Source organism: Panthera uncia, chromosome B1, assembly GCF_023721935.1.
Source record: "Panthera uncia isolate 11264 chromosome B1, Puncia_PCG_1.0, whole genome shotgun sequence".
NCBI classification, from domain to species: domain Eukaryota; kingdom Metazoa; phylum Chordata; class Mammalia; order Carnivora; family Felidae; genus Panthera; species Panthera uncia.
In genome coordinates this window covers 67,422,362-67,448,112 of record NC_064811.1, presented here as the reverse complement: position 1 = coordinate 67,448,112, position 25,751 = coordinate 67,422,362, and the positions used below count along the sequence as shown (strand labels likewise).

The window sequence follows — 25,751 nt, the reverse complement described above, 5'->3', positions numbered from 1 at the left end:
ACATCTCTGATTGCACACTCTGTAAAATAAAGACATTAGAAAAACACTAAAGGATCAATAGCAGTAGGCCTAAGTTTGCTTCTTGCTTCCTTCCAAATAAAGCCATTTATTTGATGCAACAGAGGAAAAGAAAAAAGAGAGTGGGGTGGAACACCTGCTTATCTAAACCGTTACAAAGAATCACTCATTTCATGGTAAACTGCAGCTTCTTAAGAACTTAATTAACCAAAATTAACATAGGAGCAGAAAAATCAAACCTAAAACTCCTGCCTTCTAGTGTATAGTTAAAACCACTTGATAGCATAAAAACTCTCATCCCCTCCTTTCTTTCTATCTTACCTTTCTTCCATCTGTATATAATTTGGTGTAGGATGATGTATGTGTGAAGGAGGGAAGGTGCACTACCAGAACAAATTTGAGTAAAACTAAATAAATAAAACAATGTAATGGAATACATATAAAAAATAAAAACGTGATGTGTCTGAGAGAGGCATCCGAGTGATTAAAAAAACAACAACTATCTTTGGATGATGACAAAACTTGGTTGGGATCTTGGGTTCACCAGTTTCTAATTGCATAGCACGAACACGTAAGGATTTCTTAATCCTCAATTTCATCTGCAGACATACTAGTAGTATCTACTTCACAGGTTGTCATGAATATTATGAGATTAAGATTAGGGGCGCCTGGGTGGCTCAGTCGGTTAAGCGTCCGACTTCAGCTCAGGTCACGATCTCCCGGTCCGTGAGTTCGAGCCCCGCGTCGGGCTCTGTGCTGACAGCTCGGAGCCTGGAGCCTGTTTCGGATTCTGTGTCTCCCTCTCTCTGCCCCTCCCCCGTTCATGCTCTGTCTCTCTCTGTCTCAAAAATAAATAAACGTTAAAAAAAAAAAGATTAAATAACTTGTATTTAATTTTGTAGCAGTATTTTGCATCATTTAGAGACACAACATGCCTACATAGCTTCTTGTGCGACCATGTAGATGTAGTTAAATGCAACAGTCCAAGGGCTCTGGGGGCCTCTCGGGACTCCTGAAGAAAGATCTACAGCCTCTAAACAACCAAAGTCTAAACTGGCGACAGATGGAGAAAAGTCCTACTGTTCAAAACATCTTATACACAAGCCTGACTTTAGTCAACACCTTTCTGGAAAATATTTCAGACTGAAAAATGTATTTTTAAGTAAGTGACCGGTTATTTTTTCCAGGTTAACAGTTACACAGAAAAGCACACTCTACATCGCCAGTTATTCCAAATACACATGGCCATATTACCATTTTCCAAAACTGTATGACTCAGGAGGGGAAGTGAGAGGCCGTGGGAATAAAGAACTCAAAGACTATAGCTAATAACTTTCCCTATCATTTGAAGATATATTTTCTTTTCACGTTTTAACACATCTGACTGAAATCAGAAATGCCTTATAATCAGTGGCGGGTCTTAGTTTAATTGGCAGCATCTTTTATTCCTTAATGGAACATAAACCATTAGTGTGGTTTATAATTGATGAAGTATTAGATTTGATGAAATATATTAAGTGGCTTGCATCTACACGAGCTGATACTGCCACAGAATTCTCAGGGGTTCCATTAGGTGACCTCTGAAGGGCACTATCTGAAAGGACCACCATGGGACAACAGAGCACATGTCTAGCCTCTGCAAACCACTTGCCTTTTTGTAATCAATATTTTAAGGTGAAAGAGCTGTTAAGGATTTTGGTGGCAGAATATGCCTCAATTTAATAACAATCTCATTGGGAAGAGTGTTAGATAGAGTAGCAACTTTTTCCAACATCTAATAATAGCTTCTATACAAAGCCCCAATGAATATGTATTACAAAGCATATACTATCATGCCATCTTCTGAGATAGGCATGGTAAACTTAATAAGAATTAATAGACTATTTCATTGTCACTTGACAACTTCCATTACCAAATTTGCCATAAAACTACATTATATATCTCCAAGAAAACTCAATCAAAATCATATCCAAGTCATGCTGTTATTTTATGTAACTCCAAGCCAGCAATAAATATCTTTTGATTTTTTTGACTTGCTCTAAGTGTTTGAAATCAAATGAAGTAAGTATTGCCGGTAAAGCATCTACTTGACATCTTCCATTTTATATTTAACATTTCTTAAGCCTTTGAATTCAGTCCTCCAGGAATTTTTCTTTAACTTAAGAAATTTCTAGCTGTATTCTTACTTTTTTTTTTGCAACTGATACAGATGACATCATGACAGGATCACATACACTATTTATAAATGGATAAGAAAATGAGCTTTATCTTTGGCATGAACGATTCCTGCTTTGTTACAAGGAAGAATTTTATAGCAGTAAAGATTTTCTAATAATGAGACAAGTTGGTGAAGAATGTGTTCAATCATCTTTTCTTTCAAATAGAATTTACTTTTCATATCTAGTACTTAGGATTTATCTAACTATAGGTAGAGAGTAAAGCAGGTTTAAAATCTCTATCTAAATCATTACTACGTTTTAATTCAATGAGAGACATTCACTTACCAAAATCTCTAGTAAGTAGAACTCTCAGAAAACAAAGAATAAAATTTGTCTTTCTTGCATTATGTAACTTAAATAAAAACTGGGAAGATCAAATAGACCCCAAATTAGTAATATATTATACTCCTTAAAAATGTTCAGAGATGGGACTCCTGGGTGGCTCAATAGGTTAAGTGTCCGACTCTTGGTTTCAGTCAGGTCATGATCTCATAGTTGGTGAGTCTGAGCCCCCCCATCAAGCTCAGCACTGACTGCGTGGAGCCTGCTAGGGATTCTCTCTCTCTCTCTCTCTCTCTCTCTCTCTCTCTTTCTCGCTCTCGCTCTCACTCTCGCTCTTCCTCTGCCCCTCCCTGCTCTCTCTCAAAATAAATAAATAAAGTTAAAAATGAATAAATATAAATATGAATGTTCAGAGATGGGAAATAAAGAGGGATTCTCCTGTTAAGCTAGAAAGCAATGATAAAACACAATAAGCCAATTTCAGTCTTATATTTAAAAGGCTGTCCTTAATAATAGTAAAACTAGCAGGATGAGTGGAATTAAACTGTGCTCAATCAACAGCAAGAGGTTGCCACTCCAAAATCAAGATCAAATTTAGGAAAATGGGAATTCCAGAGTCATTTGTAATTTGGATAATTATCTACAATGGACTTGAATTATGTAATTACTCTATGGATCACCCTAATCTTAGTCATATTCACTCATTCAGGTATTCACTGAGAATATTTAAAATCACTGGAGTGGCATTTTCAATATTTGCTATGTTTGTTTGTTTGTTTGTTTTTTTTCATTAGAAAGTGTATTTGTGGGATGCCTGGGTCAGAGCATCCGAATCTTGATTTCAGCTCAGGTCATGTGCTCACAGGCTCTGCCCTGACAGCATGGAGCCTGCTTGGGATTCCCTCCCTCTCTTTCCCTCTCTTCCCCTCCCCCATAAATAAACATTTTAAAAAAAGAACATGTATTTGCAGGGTGCGGTGTGTGTGTGTTTAGCTACATCAGTCATGTAATGATAACAAAACTCTATCCACCACTCAAAACCCACTTGATTTCCCACCCAATCACTCAGAGTCACTGACAAATGATGAATCTCGTTCACTTATGACTTTATGATCTGTTTTATCTTAGTAATCTTCTCTTGGTTCAATAGCATTCAATGTGCATTTTTATCCAAATAAGTTCACTTAGTTTTAGCCTACTTAGGCTCATATCCCTCCTTGGAATTCTGAAGAAATCTAAGGACCCTGTCCTTTCAGAAATGCTTGTGAGTTCGCACGGACTGAATCTCCACACAATCTCAATGGACATGAGGCTTTTAACACAGTGGGAAAGCCAGGTGAGATGAGAGGGGTAGGTCTCTGGCACATGGGGACAGCACATGTCCATCTGACTTTTGCCATGTGACACTGTGGCACCACCGTGGATCTTCTTCTCTAAAAGATTGTAATTCACATCTTTATGTGAAATCTTCAGATTTTTAATGTTAATAACTAATTCATTTTTTTAAAACATAGGATAGGCCAAATGAACGCATTTTAGAGCTCTTTGTGACTAGTGAGCCTTCAGGTAAACAGTGCCTGCCCGGGGACTCCAGCTTAAGACCCCTTATCTCAGCAGTAGAATTGCTACAGTTATTGCTAGAAGAACCGTTCCCACCTAGCCTTTGGAAATGTGGGGGGAACTAACAACAAGTTTCAATTCAGTAACTTGCGGGGTGATATTGAGGGATTCCTCTGTTCATACGGAATTTCCCATGATCTCAAATACGTAGTCCAATATTTCTTTTTTATATAATTTTTAAATGATTTTATTATTTATTTATTTATTTATTTATATTTTATTTTATTTTTTTAATATCTGAAATTTATTGTCAAATTGGTTTCCATACAACACCCGATGCTCATCCCAAAAGATGTATTTATTTTTGAGAGAGAAAGAGAGAGTGTGTGAGCAGGGGAGGGGCAGAAAGAGAGGAGCACGGAGTATGTGAAGTGGACTCTGTGTTGACAGCAGAGAGCCTGCTCCTGGGGCTGGAACTCACGAACAATGAGACCATGACCTGAGCCGAAGGATGTGTTCTGTTCCCACAGCCATGGCACACACAATATATATATTTATTTAAAACTTATTGTTTCCAGACTCTGTGCTAGGGCACTGGAGATGCAAAAACAATAAGCACAGTCTTTCTCCTGCAGGCAACCATAGTCTAGTAAGATTAGAGACATATAAAGAATTTACTGTAGGAGCGCCTGGGTGGCTCAGTGGGTTAAGCGGTCTGACTCTTGATTTTGGTTCAGGTCATGATCTCCGGGTTCGTGAATTCGAGCTCCACATTGGGCTATGTACTCTCAGTGCAGAGCCTGCTTTGGATCCTCTGTCTCCCTCTCTTTCTGCCCCTCACTCTCTCTCTCTTTCTCTCTCTCTCTCTGTCTCAAAAAATAAAAAAAAGAATTTATTGTATGATGTAAGTGATTTTCAAAGGGATTTGTTCTTATTATCAGAAAAATGGGTTAGTAAGTAATAGGCACGAAGCTACAAAGGTTTAAGAAGTCATACAGCTTCTCAAGGTCAAAGTTCCTGATGCATTTTTTTTTTTTCTGTTTTTCAGTGTAAGTGACATTTTAATACCTATTCTATCAAGGTAAAACAGAAACATGGAAAAGATAGAGGACAACTCCACATGGGGATTTATGATTTCACAGAAGAGCAAATTCCTGGAAAGAAGTCACCAAGCAGAGGAGAGGAAATGTGTTGCAGACTGAAGGAGGAAATTGTGTGCTGGCAAAGAGGAGGGAAACAGTACAGAGCAAGACAGTGCCTTGGAAAGTAGCAAGGAGCTTTATGTGTCTGAAGTGAAGGTACAGGATTGTGTCTACAAAGGTGGGCTGGGGCCTTGAATGTTCTGCATGTGGTCCCAAGGAGTTTGAGTTTTTCCTGTTCAAGATGGTTAGGAGTAGGGTAGCGAAATGATGACTTCAAGATAATTCAAATGACTCCATATGTCCCGTTTCTTCATGGCAGTTAGGCCACTGAGTCTCATCATAAGCCACCCCACTTTCGGGGTGGCCCATCTCTATACACAGCAATGTGTACAAGCAGCTTGGCCCTATTCCCCATGAGGTTTTACTTTCTTGAGCCTGCTTTCAAGCTGGTGGAACCAAAATAGCAGCGAACTGCATTTTCAGATTAAACCGAATTAAGGGAGGAAAAAGAAAGAAAAGTAAAAACAGGTGTATTTGCTGTCAGTGAGAGAAGAAAGGAACAAGTTAAGTGAGTCCACATGGAGAGACATTTGAAATGAAACTCAAGAACTGGCCTCATATAGAGAGAGACACAAAAACCTGAACTCCTTTGCTCTGTCTGATTACTTCTGCAATAACTTGCTAGTTTTATTTAGGAATCTCTCTAGCTGGGGATGGAGTCTCTTATATCCGTCAAGTGCTGGCACTATATAAATGAAATAGCATTATAAAACAAAAGACAGATATCTGCACCTAGGCATATTAATGAGGCGCTAACATCTTGCTGCATTTTCAGAATTCGTAACGAGCTTTCTCGCTGCCAAGTGCACAGTGGCACAGCATAGGTAACGTGTGTGCAATCACACCTTTAAAATAAATGCAGTCCATTAATCAAATATGACCCAGGGTAGCAGGGAAGAGAAATCTTGAAAATATGATTTTTATTTTATTGCTCGCCCCTCGGTGCAGGTTTTGGCTCCCTGCCGTCCACTGATGGAGAGCTATTCCATGTGACACGGGGCCAGAAGCTGATTCCAAGGGAACCTGCTGTGTTTCTTCGGTTCCTTTAAAAAAAGAACACAGTATTTTGAAAGTCAACTGAGTTCAGACTTTCTCCCATGCACTTAGCTGCATAGTAGTAGAGCCCAAACCTTATCAGAGAGAGGCTGTATTACAGGGTAAAGGGGAAGGAAGATCACCCTAGGAGCCAAGACCATTCCTGTAGTTCCATTCATACCTGAAAACTTAAGGATTGCCCCCTCCCCAGCAGGTCAGGGCTTTCTGCTGCCTTTCCAAAAGCATGGGCCTTCTCCATAATTTTTTCACCTTGATACAAGGGAAGTAGCCACTTCAGAAATCCCAAAGCTTTCTGACTGTTGTCTCAAGATCATGCCTGGTTGATATCTAGGCTAAAGTTCACAATAAACCTATTACAGAGGGTAACCGTAGCCTCCCCAAAACTTGGCTTAAAATTTGTATTGTAACTGTATACAGTTAATGCATGATGACATAAACTTTTTTATGTTTATTTATATATATTTGAGAGAGAGAGAGAGAGAGAGAGAGTGAGCATAAGTGGGGGAGGGGCAGAGAAAAGGGGAGAGAGAATCCCAAGTAGGCTACATTCTGTCAGCACAGATCCTGATGTGGGGCTTGATCTCACAAGCTCACCGTGAGCTCATGACCTGAACCAGAATCAAGAGTCAGAGGCTTAACTGACTGAGCCACCCAGGAGCGCTGATGACATAAACTTAATCTTCCCACTGTTTGATTTAAGTTTTCTTCTAAGAAATAGAATTATAGTAAAAAAAATCATAGCTAAGCATTAATAATATATGATATAATCACATAATGTGTATTATATGTAATATATCATAATATATTTACATATTATTATATATTATAACTATACTGGGATACTAGAGTATGCTTCTCAGTAACTTATAGCATAAGTAGACAAAAAATGGTAAGGGTATAGAAGATTGGACAGCAAGATGAATCAATATGAACTAATTGGCACAAGAGCACTGTATCCAACAAATACAATTTACACATCCTTTTCCACACTTATGTAGAATACATTTACCAAGTTCAACCGTATGGTTCACCATGAAGTAGGCTCCAGTACATTTCAAAGACTTTTAATCATTCAGAATATATTTTTTTACACAACAAAACTGAGGCAGAAATCATTAACAAAAAAATAACTTCTAAAAACCCAAATGTTTGGAACAGATACATATAAGTAACTGAGGGGTCAAAGAAGAAATTACAATGGAAATTAGAAAATATTTTTAATTGATAAAAAATATGATATATTAAAACGTGTGGGTATAGTTACAATAGCATATACAGGACATCTTACATCATATCCTTTTTTATACTTACTAGAAAAGATGAAATTTAGTGATCTAAATATCAGTCTCAAAAAAATGCAACAAATTATGCTTGAAGGACGGAAATAATAAAGATATCAGCAGAAGTTAACTAAACAAAAACATATTTGCAATAGAGAAAATCAACAAGCCAAAAATTAATCTTTTGAAAAATAAACCTATGTAAGATAAATAAGCCTGATAAATCTCAAGAAGATTGATCAAGAAAAAGAAGGTAAAAATTATCCACATGATATATGAAACCAGGAGCATCATAATGTACCCTACAGAAAGTAAGGATAATTAAAAGGATATTAAAAATATATGTATGCCAACAATTAGTAATTTCAATGAAATGTATAAAATCCTAGAAAAACATACCTTACCAAAGCTGACACAAGAAATCTACAAAGTAAATACACACATATAGACACACAGTAAAACCTTGTTTTGAGAACATAATTCATTCCAGAAATATGTTTGTAATCCAAAGCACTCACATATGAAAGCAAATTTCAAGAACCATTGGCTCAGTTGTAATCATGTGACATTCAGCATCATGTACTACTTGTATTGCAAGACATTGCTCATTTATCAAGTTAAAATTCATTAGAAATGTTTGTTGGGGGGGGGGGTGCCTGGGTGGCTCAGTCAGTTAGGCAGCCGACTTCGGCTCAGGTCATGATCTCATGGTCTGTGAGTTCTAGCCCCGCGTCGGGCTCTGTGCTGACAGCTCAGAGCCTGGAGCCTGCTTCATATTCTGTGTCTCCCTCTCTCTGACCCTCCCCTGTTCATGCTCTGTCTCTCCCTGTCTCAAAAATAAATAAACGTTAAAAAAAAAAATTAAAAAAAAAAAAAAGAAATGTTTGTGGGGCACCTGGGTGACTCAATCAGTTAAGTGTCTGACTTCAGCTCAGGTCACGATCGCTCGGTTCATGGGTTCAAACCCTGCATTGGACTCTGTGCTGACAGCTCAGAGCCTGGAGCCTGCTTCGGATTCTGCGTCTCCCTCTCTCTGTGCCCCTTCCCCCACTCGCTGTCTCTGTCTGTCTCTCAAAAATGAATAAACGCTAGAAAAAATAAAAAAAAAATTGTTTGCTCATCTTGCAGAACACTCACGGAACAAGTTACTCACAATACAAGGTTTTACATTTTAAGCCTTCCCAAAAAGAATCTTCAAACTCAGATAGCTAGCAAGGAATTCTTCATTTAGGGAAGAAATAGCACCAATCTGAATAAACTCTTCCGAAGAATAAAAAAAGAGGAAATACTTTGCAATTAATTTTATGAAGCCATCATAAACCAAACATTAGAAGATATCCAGGATTTTTTTAAGTTTTTATTTAAATTCCAGTTAGTTAACATGCACTGTAATATTAGCTTTAGGTGTACAATTTAGTGATTCAACACTTCCTTATGTCACCCTGTGCTTATCACAAGTGCCCTCCTTAATCCCCAACACCTATTTCACTCATGCCCCACTCATCTCCCCTCTGGTAACCATCAGTTTGTTCTGTATAGTTAAGAGTCTGTTTCTTGGTTTGCCTCTTTCTCCCTCTCTTTTCTTCCCTAAGCTTGTTTGTTTTGTTTCTTAAATTCCACATATGAGTAAATCATATGGTATTTGTTTTTCTGTGACTTATTTCACTTAGTAATAATACTCTCTAGCTCCATCCACATAGTCGCAAATGGCAAGATTTCATTCTTTTTGATGTCTGAGTAATCTTCCAGTGTGTGTGTGTGTGTGTGTGTGTGTGTGTGTACCATATCTTCTTTATCCATTTGTCAGTCAATGGCCATTTGGGCTTTTGTTTCCATAATTTGACTATTGTAGATAATGCTGCTATAAACATCAGGGTACATGGACCCCTTTAATTTGTATTTTCGTATTCTTTGGGTAAATACCTAATAGTGCTATTGCTGGATTGTAGAATAGTTCAATGTTTAACTTTTTGAGGAACCTCCATGCTGTTTTCCACAGTGACTGCACCAGTTTGCATTCCCACCAACAGTGGAGGAGGGTTGCTCTTTCTCCACATCCTTGCCAACCCCTGTTTTTTTTTTTGTATTATTTATTTTAGCCAATCTGATATGTGTGAGGTGATAGCTCATTGTAGTTTTGATTTGTATTTCTCTGATGATGAATGATGTTGAGCATCTTTTCATGTGTCTTTTCATGTGGCCATCCATATGTCTGTGGGAAAATGTCCATTCATGTCTTTTGCCCATTTTAATTGGATTATTCAATTTTTGGATGTTGAGTTTTATAAGGATATTATAAGCACAAGACAATCTGTCTCATAAACATAGATCCTAAACAAATATTAATTAGCAAATTGATCCAAGTGACTCTTTTACCAAAGGTTTAATTGCTTATTTTTGACAGAGAGAGCACAAATGGGAGAGGGGCAGAGAGAGAGGGAGACACAGAATCAGAGAGAGGCTCCAGGTTCGGAGCTGTCAGTGCAGAACCTGAGGCGGGGCTGGAACCCATGAACTGTGAGATCATGACCTGAGCCAAAGTCGGATGCTGAGCCATCCTGGCGCCCCAGCCAAGTGACTTTTTTTTTTGAGTTAATATGTTATGATTAAGTGAGTTTCTTGCAGGAATAAAAGGTTGCTTTGTGAAAATCAATCAACATAATTCATCATAGTTACAAAATGAAGGAGAAAACTCAAATGATCATCAATAGGTTTTTTTAAAAATGTGATGTCATACTTCTTTAAACTACCATAAGTAATGCCTAGCATCTAATAAGCACTTGAAATTATATTAGTTTGTTTCCTTTCCTCCCTGTCTCCATGGTTGTCTTCTTCCGATGTTACTCACAGATAATAGATTAAACTCTACAGGAGATCAGCTATAATCACTTTCATTTGATCCTCAAACTCCATTTTTCCCATTGACCATGAAATGAATTCTAAAGCTCTTACCCTGTCACCCAAATTGCTTCACCATATGGTTCAACTTATCTTTTCTGCCTCTGTTCTCAAGACTCCACCAAGTACTTTACATACCTTGATTTGTGCTTAGTTGAAAACAGCATCAGAACCAATGACGAGGCGCACCTGTGTTAGTTGGTTAACCATTCAATTCTTGATTTTTGCTTAGGTGATGATATCACGGTTCGTGGGATCAAGAACTGCCTGTGTGCATTCTCTCTCTCTCTCTCTCTCTCTCTCTCTCTGTCACACACACACACACACACACACACAAATAAACAAATAGATATTTAAAAAAAAATTTTTTTTAACGTTTATTTATTTTTGGGACAGAGAGAGACAGAGCATGAACAGGGGAGGGGCAGAGAGAGAGGGAGACACAGAATCGGAAGCAGGCTCCAGGCTCTGAGCTGTCAGCACAGAGCCCGACGCGGGGCTCAAACTCACAGACCACGAGATCGTGACCTGAACTGAAGTCGGACGCTTAACGGACTGAGCCACCCAGGCGCCCCAACAAATAGATATTTTTGAAGGAACCAATGATGAATTCCCTGTAGAGAATTTGATGGGGACATCATCCTTTACATCTTCCGTTGTTCCACATATAAATATTCACATAAATAAATTCTCTCAAGGAACTGGCATGTTTTCTCCAAATATGAAACGATGCAATTAACCAGCTTTCCTTTTTATTTTGATCACCAGGAATTTGACAGTCATATTCAAATCTGGTGACTGTGTAGGATTTTATAACTTTCCCACGTGTGTCCACTTTCCTTCTCTTCAACATCCTTGTGGAGGTATTGAACTTTCATTATTTTTGTATTTTTATCTCTCATGCATCTTATTCTTTCCCTTTTTATAATTATTTTTTAACAATATCTCTCCTATATTAGGGTCTATATCCCTAATAGAATGAAGTGAAGCATGCATGAAAAAATCAGATTCCAGTCTGGATGAACATACTTGAACGCTTCAAATCTCTGCGCCTTTCTTTTGATTTTTTCTTAACCTAAATTATTCCCACCTCACTATCACCACCCCATCACCTAATATATTTTATTGCCTGTACTCTAGTGATCAAAATTGTATCTGTTCTTCAGTGCTCATAAAATGTTTCTTACCCCCACTAAGTGAATGCAACTTGTATAAAGTTCACCTTCAAGTAACAGAAGACCTCACTCAAACCTGCTGAAGTTCTCTTACAGTGTGTTGCCCTATGGGTTGGCTTTTTCTTCAGGCTGATGTTAAGATGACTGCAGCAATGCCAGGCATCTGGCCAGGTCATGACGACATACAGAGAGAAAAAAAGGATCCATTCTCCCTCTTGCTAGAGAGTAAGGAAACATTTCCCAGAAACCCACTAACTCCCCACCCTCTCCCCCACAATCATTATTGGCCAGAATTGGGTGCATAACCATTATGCACAGGAAGAATAATAGGATTCCCATGATTGGCTTAGACTAATTAGCTTAAATCCTCTGAAGCTAGACAGGAAGTCAGTTTCCCTGGAACCTACAATTGTGTGAAGAACTGTAGATAGTAAACAAAATCAGAGATCTGTTAAAAAAGAAAATAGAGGGGAATGAATATTGGGGAGACCAGCAGTGGATTCTGTAATTGTGATCTCTCCCTCCAAGAATTCCTGGGGCATTTTATTTGTACCTTTCATAACCCACCTTATGCTTTCTGTGTTATAGTTTTCTTTGTACCTATTTCACTTCCATTTTCTACCAACGTTAAGTTTTTTGAGGACAGAGGCTCATCTGAGTGTCCCACTCAGCAACCTAAAGAGGGGTTGGCCATATTAGGCACTCGATAAGTATATGTTCAGTTAAATTCTTCATTTTCCTTCTGGACAGCATGAGTATAAAAACCATGTCTCCTTTGTGTCCATAACAGGTACTTTTGTGTAGCTTTATATTTTGACACAAAATGCCTGCCTCCTGTTAATTACCACGTACTGGCCCACACGTACAAAGATGTTACTATAACCTTCGGAGGTGAAAGTCCTGTGCTTTTGATTTTCCCAGAGTGGAATGAATTCCTCATTCATCAGCATATGTTCACTCACTTGGTTCCTTTTCTGACCCATTTGTAGAATGGCTGGCAGAGGCTAGATGTAAACTGAGGCTAATGGACAAAGCTTTTCTCTGTGAGAAGCTGACTGGCCCACACCTGTGGCTCAGGCCTCATTAGCACCATATTCTAATCTTGCAGAGGGTTCCCAGTCAGACCTCTAAAAGCAGCAAGAACAGCAGACACTGGCCCAGCCTGGAGGCGCTGAGGAACATCTGGTAGACCATAGAGTAGTTGCAAAATATTCAGTGTTTGAATGAAAGAATCCCTCCAGCCTTGGCAGGTCTCAGACATATAGCATTTGAAGAAAGATGCCTCTTCATTCAAAGCTGCTCTCCCTGCCACCCCCCCCCCACCCGACAGCAATAGCAAAACTTCAAATAATCCCACTGGTTCTTTTCCTCCCACAGCATGAAGACAATCTGAGTATAAGCAGGCTGTTGTTTGCAGGATCTGGTGAAATACTTTATTTATTTCAATTAGAAATCATCCTAATCAGCTCTTTTGAAAAGGTATACCCTGGAATGCACAAACACCACTCCACTCCCTATCAGGGAATAAAAGATACATTGTCATGTGGAAGAGAGGCGAAACAAATAAAAAAATTCCTAGCTAAATTCCTGAGAAGCAAAACTGACCAAATTTCCAGCAACTGCTCTGAATAAAAATACCACTGATTCCACGTTTAAGATATTGGAACATGTTTCAGCATTAATGTCTGGCCAGTTGGTAGAGGGAAAGTAATCATTACGCATTCCCCAAAAGTGTTTGGGAACTCAAAAAAAGAAGAAAGCTCCTCTGGGATGCCTACCCCAAAAGAGATCATTTCCGGGATTATCAGACTAGGGTCATGATCACCAAATTTTTATGAGTTGGGAGTTCAAATCTACACCACTGACTTCAGCGCCCTCTCTGAAGTTGAAGATATCTGTTTTCTTTGACCCAACACAGTATAGGAAGTCAGAGCGTCAGCATGGGAAGTGTTTTCAAGGTGGCTCCATCAAGCAGGACTGAGGGTGCATCACTAATTGGTTTTCTTTCATTTCTTTGTATTTATAAGTATCGTGGTTTCACTGCTGGACAAGCAAGGTCCATATAAAAGACCTAAAGCAAAAAAGTTTTGAAAACTATGGAGTTTGGGAGAAGGGGAGTCCTTACAGTTCACGAATATTAGTGCTTCTTTGAATCTAGATGTGAAATTAGGGAGTCTAGGTATCAGTACTCTAATGATGAGTGAATGAATGAATGAATGAATGAGAACATGAATATAATTTAGACTCTTACTGGAACTATGACATTGGACAAATTACTTAGTCTTTCTGAGCCTCAGTTTTCTCATTTATAATTTCAGGAGATCGCTTCTCGGCCTTTGGCTAAGATCAAGTGTAATTTCAGGAGAGCCATCATTCCTTCTTTGCAATGTGAGGAGGATCACTCCTGTATTTAATGCAATGCTTGATATTTTGTAACAATCAAAGAAATGTCCATCAGTATGATTATTACAATGGCTGGACTTCCCCTTTCCATGATGATAGGGTTCTGCAACAGGAAAAGGAGTGAAGAGATGGTACATAACTTTAAACCAACTGACCACAAAAATATGTCTTGGGGACTGTGTTCTCAGTAAAGTTATTTCATACCAGGTAGACATTATTAATTGGGTCATGGCAAAAAAGCATGCTTCCAGCCATGAGGAAACCAGATCGCCACTGCAGACAGAAGGTAGCCAGTCCACTGCCCCTTATCTTGACAGACTTAATTGAAAGCTGGATCTACTGGCTGGACATCAGAGCTGACTCTTGAGGAAACAGTGAGTGACAGTAGCCTGATGGAAGGGGAAGAATCTTCACAATAAGACATTAGCTGAATGTCACCTTGACCTTGGAGAGGGAGGCACTCAGCTGATAGTAAAGCCCCATCTAAAGACCTGGACTGAGGAGGATTAAAAGAACATTTGATTTGCAATTTGCCCAAAGCCAGTTTGGGGGGAGAGAATCCTAATTCTCTGTCTTTTCTCTCATGCTCCCCTCTCTTTCTAATATCTCTGCTTTTTCCATTCTTGTTCCAAACCTTCCCATACATCATACAGAAGACATACATATACACATATACACTCTAAAACAGCTAACATTTGCATACTGCTTACCATGTGTTAAGCACAATCCTAAATGTTTTATGATTATTAACTCATTTAATTATAAGACTAATGCTTTAAGGTAGGTACCATTTATAGCCCCATTTTTATATAATAAAACTGAGATACAGAGAGTTTATTTAACTTGCTTAAGGTCACAGAGGTAATAAAAATCACTATTGGAAGGTGGATAGTCTAGCTCCAGAGTCTGTGGGGTTTTTTTTCTTTTTTCTTTTCCAATCTGGACACATTTTCTTTCTCTTTCTTTATTCTTTTCTCTTTCTTTCTTTCTTTCTTTCGAGTGTGACAATAAGCCAGTTTATTTTCTCATAAAGCAATTTGTATTTATTTATAGCTATAGCTACTCCCTAAAAGTATTTTTTTCATCATCATAAGTGTGTGCTTTAATCTCCATCAACTATTTCATCCACCCACCCCACCCACATCCCCTCTGGTGACCATCAGTTTGTTCTCTACAAACATACAGGTAGGTGCACGTATCCCTTCAAATTAGTGTTTTTGTATTTTGGGAGCAAATACCCAGTAGTGAAAAATTACTGGATCTTAGGGTAGTTCTGTTTTTAACTTTTTTGAGGAACCTCCATTACTGTTTTCCAGAGTGGCTGCACCAGTTTGTATTCCCACTAACAGTGCAAGAGGGTTCCCCTTTCTCCACATCCTCACCACCACCTGTTGTTTCTTGCATTTTTTATTTTAGTCATTCTGCCAGGTGTGAGCTGATACCTCATTGTAGTTTTGGTTTGCATTTCCCTGATGGTAAGTGATGATGTGAACATTTTCATGTGTCTGTTGGCCATCTGTATGTCTTCTTTGGAGAAATGCCTTTTCATGTTTTCTGTCCATTTTTATTTTTTTTTCTTATCATATATCATGTTTAATAGATGTATTTATTTTATTTTTTCTTGTCATATATCATGTTTAATAGATGTATTTATTTATTATTTTTTAATATAATTTATTGTCAAGTTAGCTAACATACACTGTATATAGTGTGCTCTTGGTTTCAGGGGTAGATTCCCATGATTCATCACTTACATACAACATCCAGTGCTCATCCCAACAAGTGCCCTCCTCAGTGCCCAACACCCATTTTCCTTTCTCCCCCCACCCTCCCATTAACCCTCAGTTTGTTATCTGTATTTAAGAGTCTCTTATGGTTTGCCTCCTTCTCTGAAACTATTTTTAACCCCTTCCCTTTCCCCATGGTCTTCTTTTTTTTTAATGAAATTTATTGTCAAATTGGTTTCCATACAACACCCAGTGTTCATCCCAACAGGTGCCCTCCTCAATGCCCATCACCCACTTTCCCCTCCCTACCACCCCCCATCAATTCTCAGTTTGTTCTCAGTTTTTAAGAGTCTCTTATGTTTTGGCTCCCTCCCTCTCTAACCTCTTTTTTTTTTCCTTCCCCTCCCCCATGGTCTTCTGTTAAGTTTCTCAGGATCCACAGAAGAGTGAAAACATATGGTATCTGTCTTTCTCTGTGTGACTTATTTCACTTAGCATAACACTCTCCAGTTCCATCCACGTTGCTACAAAAGGCCATATTTCATTCTTTCTCATTGTCAAGTAATATTCCATTGTGTAAATATACTACCATTTCTTTATCCATTCATCAGTTGATGGACATTTAGGCCCCATGGTCTTCTGTTAAGTTTCTCAAGTTCCACATATGAATGAAAACATATGATGTCTATCTTTGATTGACTTATTTCACTTAGCGTGATACCCTCTAGTCGCATCACGTTGTTGCAAATGGCAGGATTTCATTCTTTCCCATTGCCAAGTAGTATTCCATTGTATATATAAACCACATCTTCTTTATCCACTCACCAGTTGATGGACATTTGGGCTTCTTCCATGATTTGGCTATTGTTGGAAGCACTGCTATAAGGTATAAGTGCCCCTATGATTCAGCACTCCTGTATCCTTTGAATAAATTCCTATTAGTGCTGTTGCTGGGTCGTAGGGTAGTTGTATTTTTAATTTTCTGAGGGACCTCCACACTGTTTTTCCAGAGCAGCTGCACCAGTTTGCATCATTGGCGAGGATGTGGAGAAACAGGAACTCATTTTTAATTGGATTATTTGGGTGGGGGGTACGGGGTTGGTGTTGAGTTGTGTAAGATCTTTGGATACTAACCCTTTTTGGGTGTGTCATTTGCAAATATCTTCATCCACTCAGTAGGCTGTTTTTTAGTATTAGGCTATCTTTTTAGTTTCTTGATTGTTTCCTTCACTGTGCAGATTTTTTATTTTTGTGTAATCCTGATAGTTTGTTTTTGCTTTTGTTTCCCTTGCCTGAGAAAACATATCTAGAAAAATTTTGCTATGGCCAATGCCAGAGAAATTTCTGCCTGTGCTCTCTTCAAGGATTTTTATGGCTTCAGCTCCTACACTTAGGTCTTTAACCCATATTAAATTTATTTTTGTGTATGATGTAAGAAAGTGGTCCAGTTTCATTCTTTTGCATATTGCTGTCCAGTTTTCCCAACACCATTTGTTGAACAGACTGTCTTTTTCTATTGTATATTTATTCCTCTTTTGTTAGAGATTAATTGACCATATAATTGTGGGTTTATTTCTGGATTTTTTTATTCTATTCCATGGATCTATGTGTCTACTTTTGTGCCAGTACCATACTGTTTTAATTAGTACTGCTTTGTAATATAACTTGAAATCTGGAGTTGTGATACCTCTAGTTTTGTTTTCAAGAGTCTGTTTTCTTAACATGGTCACTCTGTTACATAAAATATGAGGTGGATATTGCAAATATTCACAACTCATTCAATAAATATTCGTTAAGGCCTACAAAGGTAAGGTAAAGTATTTGATCTCAAAGACCTTACAGTCTAGTGAATAAGATAACTAGATACATAAATAACTATAAAGCAAGGTAACAAGTGCTAAGTAATCATGATAGGGGATTTTAGGAAAGAGGAAAATATGCCTCTTGGATGAGAAAAGTTTTCATGGAAAAGTGGGTATTTAAGTTGGGGCCTGAAGAATGCATAAAATTCAAATATTGAGAGTTGCCATGGAAAGACCTTATAGGATAGTCATTTTCATCCCCAGCTGACACTAGAATCACCTGAGAATGTTTCTTAAAATACAGATGCTTGATTTAATGTTAATTAAAAATACTGATATCTGAGATCTCACTACATATTCACTTGAATGACTAAGGTTAAAAAGTCCCAAAGCCCCAGGTGTTGGTGAGGATGTGAAACAGCTGGACCTCTCACACATTGCTGGTGGAAATGTAAATGTACAGCCATTTTGAGGAACAATATGGCAGTATCTACAAAGGTAAACACGTACTTACCATTTGACCCAGCAATCACATTCCTAGAAAAATGAAAACACATATCCATACAAAGACTTGTATGCAAATATCCATGGCAAAATTATTCATAATAACCAAATAACTGAAAATCATTCAACCTTCCATCAAATGGTAAAAAGAGAAGCAAATTATGTCTTATGTCATGCTATGGAATTCTACTCAGCAATTAAAAAAGGACAATATGGTTGAGTCTCAATCATAGTAGAATTAGTCAAGCCTAAATGACTATACACTTTATGACTCCATTTATATGAAGTTCTAGAAAAGACAGAACTACAGTGACAGAAAGAAAATCAGTGGTTACCTATGGTCAGCTGTCAGGGAATCAACTACAAATGGGCACAAGGACACTTAAGGAGATAGAACTGTTCTAAGTCTTGATTGTTCTGGTGGTTACATGACTGTATACAGTTAGCACATTTTCAGGCTGCATAGTAAATGGGTGAATTTTATTGTACATTAGCTATATTTCAGTTAGCTAATACCGTAATGTAGACCAATTAAATCTGAATCCCTGAGAATTCTGGGCATTGGTATTTTTTTAAAGCTACCCAGGAACTTCTCATACACAACCAGAGTGAAGAACCATTGCTCTAAGAAAAATAAACACCATGCACCAAGTATATCTTTATAGATAAATGAATAATAATGATGATAATAATGATAATGATGAATAGATAAATTAATAATAAATGAATATTATTTTATAAATAATTTTTTTAATTTTTAAAAAGAGTAAAAGTAGGATCTTCAGGGAGCAATGCAACTAGAGCACCGAGTCTACAAATATGAATAGTGCAAATTGGTCTAGAAATATAACTTGGGAAAGATCATGGAAGGTCACATTTTTTTCACAGTAATGAATGTTCCAGACTATCCATCAGAAAAGCAATATTTTCCTTTGAGATCCTATAGAGAAAATACTTTCAATCCTTAGAAGTGGAAACTATCATTAACATTCGTACCTCTGCAAATGATATCATTGATATTGATAATAAATTGGACTAAGAATTGTAATCAAGATAATAAATTGGCTAAGAATTGTAACAAGAAGAGAAGTTATTGTTATGTCCCTATGTGATCTTGAACAAGTTTTATTTTTAACCTCCATAAACTTCTATTTGCTAATCTGTAAAGTCAGATGCTAAGCTAATGGATTTCTCAGAGTCCATCAAGCTCCACTTCTTTGCATGCAAAAGAATTAAACCTAGAAGACAATGCCATATTGAAAATAATGGAACAGAGTCTCAGGGGACCTGGATGTGGAAATCAGTCAAACACATGACCAATATTCTTTCCTTCTTTTTTCTTCAGGAGCCACATAATGCCTGCCCTTTCATCTGGCTATTTCTCTTCATTCTACAGACTCGTTTTCCTGCTAACTTCTCTTGTATGTTTCCAAAATGGTAGCTTTATCTCCAAATCTAAAGGATGTTTCAACTTAGTTTCCAAAAGAGACAAAATTTTAACTCTGCTTCCAACATAAAGATGGCCCCTCTTCCTTTATGTCTGGTGTCAATTTCTGATTAATTCAGCTCTGGTGGGTTTTTTGTTTGTTTGTTTGTTTGTTTGTTTCTGGAGGTGCAGGAGGGGATGGGAGCAGGGGGAGTGTAATCTATAAGACTGCTCTTTCCTACACAAAGCAGACATGGAACTACCTAGTACTAGTACACTAGCAAACTAGTTCTTTATTTCCTATAATTTTTAAAAACTGTTTATTTATTTTTGAGAGAAAGAGAGTACATGCAAGCAGAGGAGGGTCAGAGAGACAGAGAGGATCTGAAGTGTGCTCTGTGCTGATGGCAGAGAGCCTGATGCAGAGTTCAAACTGTGAGATCATGACCTGAGCCACCCAGGTGTCTCTCTTTATTTTTCACTTTGCAATATTAATCATGGATTCTGCTATCCTTAGGGATTCTCTACTTTTATTGTTTGAATATACCTTCTAGAGATGTGTGTGTGTGTGTGTGTGTGTGTGCATGTGTCTGTGTGTTTCAGGCAATGCTCTTCTACTGTTTATTTCAATTTCTTCTGAAAACAGTTGCCAAGTTATTAAACATTTTAGGAGTATTAAATTTTCCCAAATATTAGATATGCATTTCTTCAAGGTATTTTTACATCTACCAAGAAAGCAAATTTTCTGCACCTAGCTGTCTGGCTGTATCAGCAACTCTTTTTGATTTGTGCAACAAAATCCCAAGAAAGAAGTAATTACATGGTCTAAACATAGTAAATCATGCTAGAGGTGACATATGATAGTTTAATACTTAAAATAGCCATTGCCTGAGAATACTGAGAAATGGAGACAGACTTTTGAGGTAACAATATGCCAAGATGGGGATTTTTTTTCAACCAAAAAACCAATGCATCATTGATAGAATAGACAACTAACTAACAGAAAAAACTCTCTTGCTTTACCAGAGATGTTTTTTTTTTTAATTTTTTTTTTTTAATTTTTTTTTTCAACGTTTTTTATTTATTTTTGGGACAGAGAGAGACAGAGCATGAACGGGGGAGGGACAGAGAGAGAGGGAGACACAGAATCGGAAACAGGCTCCAGGCTCCGAGCCATCAGCCCAGAGCCTGACGCGGGGCTCGAACTCACAGACCGCGAGATCGTGACCTGGCTGAAGTCGGACGCTTAACCGACTGCGCCACCCAGGCGCCCCACCAGAGATGTTTTATAACATTTCACCCAGTAGGATTTTTTGCAAGTCATGCATTACATTAGAATTTCAGCTCATGAAGTTCTTGTAAATACACAGATTGACATAGCAATGCATGGGAACAAAAGAGCACCATGAAGATACAGTTGCCTAAGACTATACACTGTATTCTCAACAGAGAGACTGAGCATTTTCCAAAATTACTTCTGACACATGGATGTGAACATAGAACCAGGACTAAGAAAAAAAATGATACAGATGAGACAAAGAAAAGACACGGGTCTCCCATGACCTTTACAGTGAATAAGGATTTGTAGTTTAAAAAAATGATTTTTCATTAACAGTGTGGAGGTTCTTCAAAAAATTAAAAATAGATCTACCCTATGACCCAGCAATAGCACTGCTAGGAATTTACCCAAGGGATACAGGAGTGCTGATGCATAGGGACACTTGTACCCCAATGTTTATAGCAGCACTTTCAACAATAGCCAAATTATGGAAAGAGCCTAAATGTCCATCAACTGACGAATGGATAAAAAAAGATGTGTTTTATATACACAATGGAATACTACTTGGCAATGAGAAAGAATGAAATATGGCCCTTTGTAGCAATGTGGGTGGAACTGGAGAGTGTTATGCTAAGTGAAATAAATCATACAGAGAAAGACAGATACCATATGTTTTCACTCTTATGTGGATCCTGAGAAACTTACAGAAGACCATGGGGGGAAGGGAAGGGGAAAAAAAAGAGAGGGAGAGAACCAAACCATAAGAGACTCTTAAAAACTGAGAATAAACTGAGGGTTGATGGGGGGTGGTTGGGAGGGGAAAGTGGGTGATGGGCACTGAGGAGGGCACCTGTTGGGATGAACACTGGGTGTTGTATGGAAACTAATTTGGCAATAAATTTCATATTAAAAAATATAATAAATAAATAAATAAATAAAAAATGAGAACCACACCTTAGCTCTAATACTATGGTGTAACGCATATGGTAATTGTGTGTACATATATGCAAATACACACAGGTATATGTGTGCAGTTAAGGTGACGGTGTAGATCATTCCAGAGTATATATTTGGTCTTTTAGCTAACCCTTTTTGTTGTTTTTATACAGGTAGAGAACTCCTTCTAGCACCAAGAAGAGAACTGAGTGTGCTACCTATTATGTACATCTGTTGGTCTGTGTTCACTTCTGTCTGTGTTTGTCTTCTTCTCTTTCCATTTGTTTCAGGAGTAATGCAAAAATATTTCCTGGTATCTCCATGTTAAATAAATTCTCCGTGACAATATTTAAACTTTCCTTGAGAATAGATTATGCTTTCATGTGAAAACTCACACCAAATCTTTTGAGCCATTAACCCTTCTTCAGGCCATGATGCAGAACTGTCCGTATGAAATATAAAATTGCTCATTAGAAGCTAGCAAGAAAAAAAAGTCCCCAGTAGACAGAAGTAAAATCCTGGCATCTCTAGCTTCCATGCATCATCGCAGCATCAGCAGCTGCTTCCTTAGGCACTGGCAGAACAGTAAATCTGAGAATGTAGTATTCATCTGCAGTATGGTTAGGAGGAGGCCAGAAAAGAACAGAAAGACATAGGGTAAAAAATGAGTTGCTGATCAGCTGAGGTTACTGTTCAACTCCAAAGTTTATGGCAACCTAATCATCCTCTGTCGCTCTACAAGAGAAACTCGGTATTGCTTTAATTACTTTGCTCTTATCCATTGTGTTTCCAATCCAGCATTGTAGCCACCAAATTAATGGGCAGACCATTCACTTATTATATACATGAATTTATATTATCTAAGATGGCATCCATACTTTGATCTCGTAAAGAAAATATGGCAATTGACCGAGTTTTTCATCTAAGTCTCAGAGGCCTGGTCCAGAACACAAAGGTAAACCATTACTCATAAAATCAGCCTTAACTATTCCGGTGAGAGCAAAAGAAACAAATTCTAAATACTATTCCCCCAAATCTGCAGCCAGTGGGATGTTGATTCATCAGAGAAAGAATTGACTAACTTGACATTGAGGTGATACCGCTTCTTCTAGGAAGGACCTTTCAGGAATTTCCAAAGACTGGCCCCTAGAATTTCCCAAAGGGCACTACTTTACCTTATAAATTTATATCCTTTACCAAATGGTTCCAAATGTTTTTGCTCATTTAGGTTCATAACAATTGTTAGGCTCAAATATTCTGCACTGGTCCATTCAAGAAGTATGTTATTTTAACTGACAAGAACAATTATGCTTTACTTGATTTTCATTTGATGATAATGAGATAAAGAAAAAAAAAGTAGTCATTCTTTAACCTTGATGGCACCAGAAGAAAGCCACTAGGTCAGTTAAAGACTGATGGATTAGAAATGGAACTCTGGTGGCCCATTCAGTATTTCTGTTCTGAAAAACACCATTTAATCTTATTCATTAATGAATATTTAGATAATCAAAATAGAAAAAATCTCCTAATAATTCCAGTAAACAGAGATAACATTATTAATATGTTAGGATATCGGTATCTATATCTATATATCTTTATCTACATCTGTATCTCTAATTGGTTCTTGGTAGCTGGCTTGGGAATATTAATATATAGACATGGAGTACATGCAAATGAATAAAGAACTCAGCCCCTCGTCCCTCTTTGCTGGTAACATCATTTCAGGCCATGAGTCACCTTCTCCAACACAGCTTTCCCCACTTGGAACCCTATCTTCCAAGCCTGGAAACTCAATACGTTTTTCTGATAAAAGTCATCACTCCGAAAGAGTAAAAATAAAGAACAAATCCAAAACAAAAGAGAACAAAAAGGTAGGCATAGGCTTAGGGGATACTTTTCTTCACCTACAACTATCAATCACAATGTTAAGCACTCACAACACATTTCTATCAAACTCATGTGAAACTTGGCACTTCCGAGCCCTGCTCCTCTCACGATCATATGCTCCTGCCTCCCGTCAGTCTTCAGCTTCAGGCGAGTGACATCTGTACCTCCAGATGTTTATGTGTCATCAGGCCTTTCTCGGCCATTTTGATCAGGGTACATGTACACAAATTATACTATAAATCTTCTCACACTTCATATACTATATCAAATAAGAAAAACCACTAAATTTACACCAAGCTATATTGAGCTTAGGAAATGTAACTTGAGATTTAACACACTATTCATAAGGATGTGCTATTATTCTTAATCCCTCGATTAATATGAGCTAGCACTACTGTACAGATTTATTACGGACCATATGCTCTTTAATTATCATTGCCTCCCAAAGTTACCACTTCGCACATCTGCAGCCGGTGTTGGCTGCTGTTCCTCTGTCCCTGCCTCAGCAAGATCCGATAACCATTTTTCAGCTGGACACCTTGACGAAGACTCACCCCCAACAATGTCGCAGAAGAGTGATTAAAATAAAATAAAAGGAAAGGAAAGGAAAGGGAAACAAACAGTGTTTCAGGGAGAACACTGGGGATGAGGGAAACACACTGTCAATTGTGTACCTCATCTGTCTGGTACAGCCTCCAAAATCTGGCTGTTGTAAATGGAATGAAGGAGGAATCTTCTTTTCTTGAAGCAAATGAGAATGCAGAGTGCGCAAACACTAACATTGTTCTCAGATCAAGATGTGCCTTGCTGATTTAAAATCTTTTGGACTGCACAATCAGGGGAAACATAATTCATGGGGACTTGGGTTAATTTTGAAAAGATTTACACCACAATTTTCAATGAAGTTCTAGTTAATTAAGCATCTCTCTACATCACAAAGGAACAGTTCTTATAAACTGTTTTCCCCTTTATTGAAGTTTAACATTCTTAAGGTCACACATCCCCTTCCTCCAGTAGATGCAAGAGATATATGTATGGAGACAAGAGCTTCCTGAAATATTGTTGGCTTGATTAAAAGATGGCAAGCTTTAGTAGAAGAAAACTGGCTTATGAATTGAAAGCAAACGTTGGGAAAGTCATCTACCCTTTTTCATTTGTTATGAAGAGCTTGGGCTAGATAATGCTCCAGGTTCCTTCCATCCCTAAACTAATGTCCCTAATTCATTAGTATTGAATTCAATTTACAGTCATTTGTGTTTTAGCCATACAGCAATCCAAGGAACTTGGACAGTTTTTAGTCCTGTTATATCTGACAGAAACTGAGATCTCAAGAATTTATTCACTCACCAAATATCTTACAATCACAACCAGTTTGAGAGTAGGTCTCCTGCTTGGGGAAAGCTTCTTATTGATTCCCCAAAATCTCTTTAAAAATCATTCAAAAGTAAAGATTTCAAATACCTGTTTACAGAAATTTCTAGAATAGTCGAGAAAACCTAGAAGATGAAGAAGAACAGAGCTGCAGGACTTGCTCTCAGAGTGCAAGACTTACTATAAAGCAAAGATAAGGAACATAGTGAGCTTTCGGCCCAAGGGTAAAGTAAACCAAAGAGACAGGATGGAGAGCCAAGAAACAGATCCACCTAGATATAGTCACCTGATTTATTATAATGATGCCACTGCAGTCCAGTGGGGACAGGACAGGCTTTTCAATATATGGAAAAAATAATGAACCTTGACCTGTACCTTACACCATGGACAAAAACTAATTTAAGATGAAGTAAAGACCCACATAAAAATATACAATAAACTTTCTGGAAGAAAATATAAGGGGATATCTTCAAGATCTTAAGATAAGCAAGTATCTTACATTTCTTAAATTGGAAAAGAGAAAGAAATGGAAAGAAATTGGAAAAGAAATAAGAAAACAATAAATAAATTGCTCTGTATGACATTTGAAACTTCCACTCTCTGAAAGACACCATTTAAAACATGAAAGGCAAGCTACAGACTGGAAAAAAATAATTTCAATACATATATCCAACAAATAACTCATACTTGAATATATAAAGAAGTATAAATCAGTAAGAAAAGACA

The 25,751-nt window shown here is 37.7% G+C and overlaps 1 long non-coding RNA gene across 1 annotated transcript in view; it reads right to left on the bottom strand.

Moving 5' to 3' along the window:
* Positions 1 to 6,184: 6,184 nt before the first annotated feature.
* Positions 6,185 to 25,751, bottom strand: part of LOC125922893 (uncharacterized) — a 59,536-nt gene continuing 39,969 nt past the window's right edge. Inside the window, exon 4 of the long non-coding RNA XR_007457821.1 lies at positions 6,185 to 6,324. This is a non-coding gene — a long non-coding RNA (uncharacterized LOC125922893). The remainder of the gene's footprint in view (positions 6,325 to 25,751) is intronic.